A 7,146-nucleotide genomic window follows, 5' to 3' on the forward strand; every position below is an offset into this window, starting at 1 on the left:
TGTCATGAGCTTTTTCAGTTCTCCAGCTGGAGCTGGGAAGGGGCGATGCCAGTGTGGCTGGGTTGTGCAGAGAGAGCCCTGAGCTAAAGAGGGCGCCAGAGTCTTCAGCAGAGTACTCATCAGCCCATGATTGTGAGCAAACCACACCCAGGCCAGGGAACGGACCACCGGAAAGGATCAAAAGGAAAAATATCCAGAGCTCAGCAGAGACTTTCACAGTTCATGTGGCATCAAGCCAAATTCTCAGAAGGGTTTTGTGCTAGCAAAATTAGCTCTAGATTTACACTACTCTGGCCTCACCTAGCAAAGCTTAAAATCAAGTCCCCAAAAGATAAAAAATGTGTCCAAGTAAACTAGCTGTGTCTTAGAAAGAAGATCAAGAATATTTGTAAAACTGGGGCAGTGCCTGTGGCTTAAAGGAGTAAGGCGCCAGCCCCAAATGCCAGAGGTGGCAGGTTCAAACCCAGCCCCGCCAAAAACTACAAAAAAAAAAAAAAAAGAATATTTGTAAAACTACAAAAATTTTTAGGGCTCAATAAGGTAAAATTCACTATGTCGGGCATCCAATAAAAAAAAAATAAGCAGGCATGCAAATGAGCAGAATACAACCCATAAAGGGGGAAACCCAACCAGGCATAATACAGGGAGCAGAATCAGTAAACAATGGCATTTTAAAAGTTAACATAACTCTATGATGTATGTTCAAGAAGCTAGAAGAAAGATTCAACCCATTTTGTGGAGGCATAAAGTTTTTTTCTTTTAATTACTTTAATTTATTTTAAAACATTTAAAATGAATTATTTAAATTATTATTGTTTTAATTTATTTTTAGGACATTTTTAAAAAAGAAAAGCTGAATTGAATTTCTAGATGAAAGATGAAAACTATGATGTCTGAGATGAAAAATACACAAGATGGGATTAAAGACATGTCTTAGATCAGGATACCATAACAAAATGTCATAGACTTGGTGGCTTAAATGACAGACATCTATTTTCTCACAGTTCTCAAGGCTGGAAGTTCAAGATCAGGGTGCTGGCATGGTTGGGTTCTGGTGAGGACCTTCTTTGTGGATTGCAGATAGCTGCCCTTTCACTGTGCCTTCATATCTTTCCTTGGTGTGGGCATGTGGAGAGAGAGAGAGAGGGAGAATATGTGTGCACACACACGAGCTCTGTGGCCCCATTTCCAAATACTATCACACTGGGAGCTAGAGCTTCAACATCTGCATTTTAGGGGGAGATAATTCAGTCCATAATGAGGCAATATTTTCAGAAGAAAATATTAGTGAGGTTGAAGACATAGCAATAGAAAGTATCCAAAATGAAACAGAGAGAAAAAAAAAGTCTGGGGGAAAATACCGTAAAATATCGTTGGGAGAAATTTAAAAGTACCTAAATAGAGAGACATGGTAGGTATGGACCAGAAGCCTCCATAATGTTATGATGTCACTTCTTCCCAAATTAATGGATAGATTCAACCAAGCCCAGTCAAAATCCCAGTAGGGTTTTCTTGTAGAAATTAATAAACTGATTAGAAAATTCATATGAAAATTTAAAGGACCTAGAGTAACTAAAACAACACTGAAAAGAAAACCAAAGTTGAAGAACTTAAACGTTCTGACTTGAAGATTTCGTACAAAGCAATCGCAAGGGGTTGCCATGAAGATAGGTGAGTAGACCAGAGGAGACAGTCCTTTGATTTCCAACAACAGTGCAAAGTTAATTGTGCAGAGAAAGGATAGCCTTTTCAACAAATGTACCAGAACAATTGAATAGCCACATATAAAAGTGAATGTCAACCCATATCTCACATCATACACAAAAATTACATGCAAAGATCAAGTCCAAATGGATTATAGACCTAACTGTTACATTAGTAACACATCAAGAAGGAAAAGTAGGGAAAAAATCTTTGTGACACGCCATTAGACAAATATTTCTTAGATATGATATTAAAAAACAAGACATAAAAGAAAAATTGATAACTTGTACCTCATCAAAATTAAGATCAGCTCTCCAAAAGATACTTTTAAGAGAAAGAAAGGACAAGCCAGAAGCTAGAAAAAAAATACTTTTCAAACATGTAATTGACAAAGAACTAGTATCCAGAATATATATAGTATTCTCTAAATTCAGTAAGAAAACAACCACAACTTTTTCAGTGGGCTTGAAGATTTGAACAGATATATTCTGGTCAACATAATAAGACATTAGGATAGTGATTTTCAGCTGTACCGGGAGAGGATCCTAGTGTGCCTCGAAAAATTTTAAAGATCATTAATTAAATTATTTTCAAAAGAAGTTCAAAGCACAGTAAGTATATTCCTTTTTTTACTCTTTATTTTTGATCAACATAATTTAAGTGTGCCATGGAAGTTTCACTATAGATTCAAGTGTGCTGAGAGATTTAAAAAGGTTGAAAACACCCCATTAGGACAACTAATGCAAATTAAAACCACAATAATATATTCTATGCATTTAATAAAATACTTAAAATTGAAAAGACTGGTTGTACCCACTGTTGGCAAGAATATAGAGCACTTAAACCTCACGTACACTGCAAATGGAAATGTGCAGCCACCTCGAAGAACAGTTTTGATATTTTCTTAAAAGTTAAATGCACACCTACCATTCTACTCCTACATATTTACTCAAGGGAAGTAAAAGTATGTCACCAGGAAGACTTGCACAGAAATGGGCATAGCAGCTTTATTTGTAACATCCTCAAACTGGAAATACTCCAAACGTCCATCAAGAAACAAATTGTGCCATAATCATATGTGTACAATGGAATACTACACAGCAACCAGAGGACACGGGCATCATGCATCAACAGGGGGTAAAACGAAAATAAACAGCCAGATTTAAAAAGAGCACATACATTGCCAGACCAAGGAGTTGGTCTGCTTGTCACCCAAGCCAATCAATGGAGAAGTGAATGAGAGATGAACAGTTTCACTTTTATTTACAGAAAATCCAGCAATTCCAGAGAACAGTGAGGGTATCTCCCCAAAGAGCTGTTCTGCCGTCTTGTTTCTTTTTGTTATTTTCATACCCTCGTCAGCAATGTTACTAATCAGCATAGTGTACATTAAACAGATCACCCCCTTTATAGGTTACAAGGTAAAAATTATCTCTTGCTTTCAAGGTGGCTATATCTTCAAATACTTTTAGTTAAATTAAATTTACGGCCAGTTAACACTTCACTGGGTGCCCAAAGTACCCTGGGTCCTTGACCTGTACCATGGAGTCCAGGTCCCTAACTTACCTATGACAGCAGCCTTGGAAGTGAATGGACAATCTCCAGATATTGGCACGCTGGCTCATCTGGCCTTGTTCGGGCCTAGACCAGCAGTGCCCTGCATAAAATGGCCATTCAAGTTAGCAGTGACTGCTAACAATACTGTATGATCCCATTTACATAAATTATAGAAAATTCATAATAATTTATTGTGACAGAAAACAGATCAGTGATTGGCTGAGACTAGGATCACAAGGAAACTCTTGGGTATGTACATCAAAACTTATCAATTGTACACTTTCAATATGTGTAGTTTATGGTATATCAATTATACCTCAACAAAACTGTTTAAGAAAAACCCCTAGCTCAGTCGGCAGGGGCACTGGCCACATACACGGAGGGTGGCGGGTTTAAACCCAATCTGAGCCAGCTAAACAACTGCAACAACAACAAAATAGCCGGGCACTGTGGTGGGTGTCCGTAGTCCCAGCTACCTGGGAGGCTGAGGCAAAAAAAATCACATAAGCCCAAGAGTGTGAGGGTGCTGTGAGCTGAGCCTTTCTACCAAGGGTGAAATACTGAGATTGTCTCAAAAAAAGAAAGAAAGAAAACCCACTAGGGCCAGGCACAGCGACTCACGCCTGTAATCCCAGCACTCTGGGAGGCTCAGGCAGGTGGATTGCCTTAGCTCACAGGTTCAAGACCAGCCTAAGCAAGAGCTAGACCCCTGTCTCTAAAATTAGCCAGGCATTGTGGTGGGACCCTGTAATCCCACGTACGGGGGAGGCTAAGACAAAGAATTGGTTGAGCCCAAGAGTTCGAGGTTGCTGTGAGCTGTGACATTACAGCACTCTTCTGAGGGTAACAGACTGTCTCAAAAAAAAAAAGAAAGAAAGAAAAAGAAAAACCCTGATACTCACCAACAGCTATATAGTACTTAAAAGTGACAAGCACTTTTTAGAAACTGGTTTTGCTCATATTAACTTGTTTAATCCTCCCAACAATAACACTTTGAAGTAGTTAATGTTGTTATTGGTACTTAATGGAAAAGGAAATGGAGGCATGAAGAAGCAACTTGGAGGCTGTAGATGGGGAGCTGAGCTGTGACTGCAGGTATCTGGCATTCAAGAATCCATGTTTCAGCTGGGCACGGTGGCTCACGCCTGTATTCCAACACCTGGGAGGCCGAGGCAGGTGGATTGCCTGAGACCAGCCTGAGCCAGAGCAAGACCTTGTCTCAAAAAAATAGCTGAGCATTGTGGCAGGCGCCTGTAGTCCCAGCTACTTGGGAGGCCGAGGCAAGAGAATTGCTTCAGCCCAAGAGTAAGTGAGACTCTGTCGCAAAAAAAAGGATCCATGTTCTCTGTATATAACACATATGAACTTTTATCTGTCTACACAGGGGTCCTCAAACTGCGGGCCACATGAGGCCGTGTGATTGTATTTGTTCCCGTTTTGTTTTTTTACTTCAAAATAAGATATGTGCAGTGTGCATAGGAATTTGTCTGTAGTTTTTTTTTTTTTAACTATAGTCCGGCCCTCCAACGGTCTGAGGGACAGTGAATTGGTCCCCTGTTTAAAAAGTTTGAGGACGCCTGATACAGAGTCTCACTCCTTCACCCTGGGTAGAGTGTTGTGGCATCATAGCTCACAGCAACCTCAAATTCTTGGGCTCAAGTGATTATCTTGTCTCAGCCTCCTGAGTAGCTGCGACCATAGGAGCCCACCACAGTGCCCAGCTACTTATGTTCAGTAGGACTTGGTCTCACTCTTGCTCAGGCTGATCTCTAACTCCTGAGCTTAAGCAATCCACCAGCCTTGGCCTCCCAGAGAGGTAGGATTACAGGCGTGAGCCACCGCGCCTGGCCTGAACCTTATTTTTTAATTCAATATATGCTAGGTGTCTACTGTGCATCGATACCCTTGTTAGATATTTTTGCTGGAGCCAAAGGAAGAAGTAGAAAATTCTCTACTCCCAAACTTTGTTTCCGCATTTTCATTGCCTTGATCATAGATGGGGAAAGATTGCCATCTACTGCTGTAACAGAGAACTGCAGCCACCTCCTCTTTTCGAGGGTGGTGCTCACCTGTTGAATTGTTTAACCAGTTCCGCCCAGGTTTTTATCTTGTTTCATCCACTAATCCTTGTGATTTGGGGCCACTTTCTTTGTCTAGGCCTCGGTTCCCCCTACCTGTAAATAAGGATATACAATCTACAACCCTGATTTTACCCAAACACTAATGTTTATTGGATCTTTGCTCTCTGGAAGCCCCATGCTTAATGCCTTCTGTGCCTTAAATTACTTTATCCCCATAGCAACCTCATGGGGAATGTGCCTTTATTACCCCCATTTTACAGATGAGTAAACTGAGGCTTAGAGACATGAACTGACCTGTCCAATAATTCAGCTTATAAGAATTGGAGTGAGGATTTGCGTGTGCATCTAACTTCAGAGTATGTGCTGTAAATCCACCTTGCTCGTCTTCATCATGGAAGTCCATGGTGCCATCACTAAAAACCCTAAAGTGTTTTAAAAACAGGCTTAGACCCCACCCCCAAGATCCTGCTATAATTGGTGTGGGGGAAGACAGCCCAGGTTGTTACACCTGGACTGGGGAGCCCACCTGTAGAAGGTATACACAGGTGTCCCAGAGTCAAAGTACAGGTTTAAGCTTGAAGCATAAACACGTTTAAAAAGAACAGACTTTGTTTGAACCCATCAGCCCTGGTATATGTGGCATCCTAGCCACTGAGATACGGGTACCGAGCCAAGGAAATAACAGATTTAAATTTAAAATCTTCTTTCAAATTTATAGAACTGAATAAGTACAAAGAAAATGTACACAAAATTTCAAAAGCTAGTTTTTGTCAAGTTTATGGCATTCATACTCTGGAACTTGTTAGAACAGAAAACTATGCTCAGACTTTTGGAACGCATCATATTCAAGAAAGAGGAAAGTGGTCAGTGCCCCAGGGAGGACACTACTGAGATCTGGAAGGCCACCGAGGACTTCATAATGGCTGGAGAGGCGAGGCCCAAAAGATGGCTGTTTCTGGCAGAAAGGCATGTGTGAACCACAGTAATGCTATTAGCAAGCGAAAGGCCACTGGTTCTGTGCGTAGACATTCTGGTGGCACTCAGCAAGAAACGAAGCTAGAGGGGTAGAAATGAGACAGAGAGGCCACTGAACAGCATTGGAAAATTGAACCTTATACTGGAGCCACAGGGAGCCGTTGAAAGTTTGTGAGTAGCAGAGTGACTAGATCTGATTTGTGTAGGGAAAGGATAATAGCAAATGTTCAACAATATACTAAACAAAGATATTTGCACCAGAATGTTTATTACAGCCCAATTCACAATTGCTAAGTCATGGAAAAAGCCCAAGTGCCCATTGATCCACGAATGCATTAATAAACTGTGGTATATGTACACCATGGAATATTATGCAGCCTTAAAGAAAGATGGAGACTTTACCTCATTCTTGTTTACATGGATGGAGCTGGAACATATTCTTCTTAGTAAAGTATCTCAAGAATGGAAGAAAAAGTATCCAACGTACTCAGCCCTACTATGAAACTAATTTTTGGCTTTCATATGAAAGCTATAACCCAGTTATAACCTAAGAATGTGGGGAATGGGGAGAGGGAGGGGAGGGAGTGAGGAGGATGGGCGGAGGGAGGGTGATTGGTGGGATTACACCTGCGGTGCATCTTACAAGGGTACATGTGAAACTTACTAAATGTATAATATAATTGTCTTAACACAATAACTAAGAAAATGCCAGGAAGGCTATGTTAACCAGTGTGATGAAAATGTGTCAAACTGTTTACAAAACCAGTGTATGGTGCCCCATGATCGCATTAATGTACACAGCTATGATTTAATATTAATAAAAAAACCA

This window comes from Nycticebus coucang, chromosome 12 (genome assembly GCF_027406575.1).
Source record: "Nycticebus coucang isolate mNycCou1 chromosome 12, mNycCou1.pri, whole genome shotgun sequence".
NCBI classification, from domain to species: Eukaryota; Metazoa; Chordata; class Mammalia; order Primates; family Lorisidae; genus Nycticebus; species Nycticebus coucang.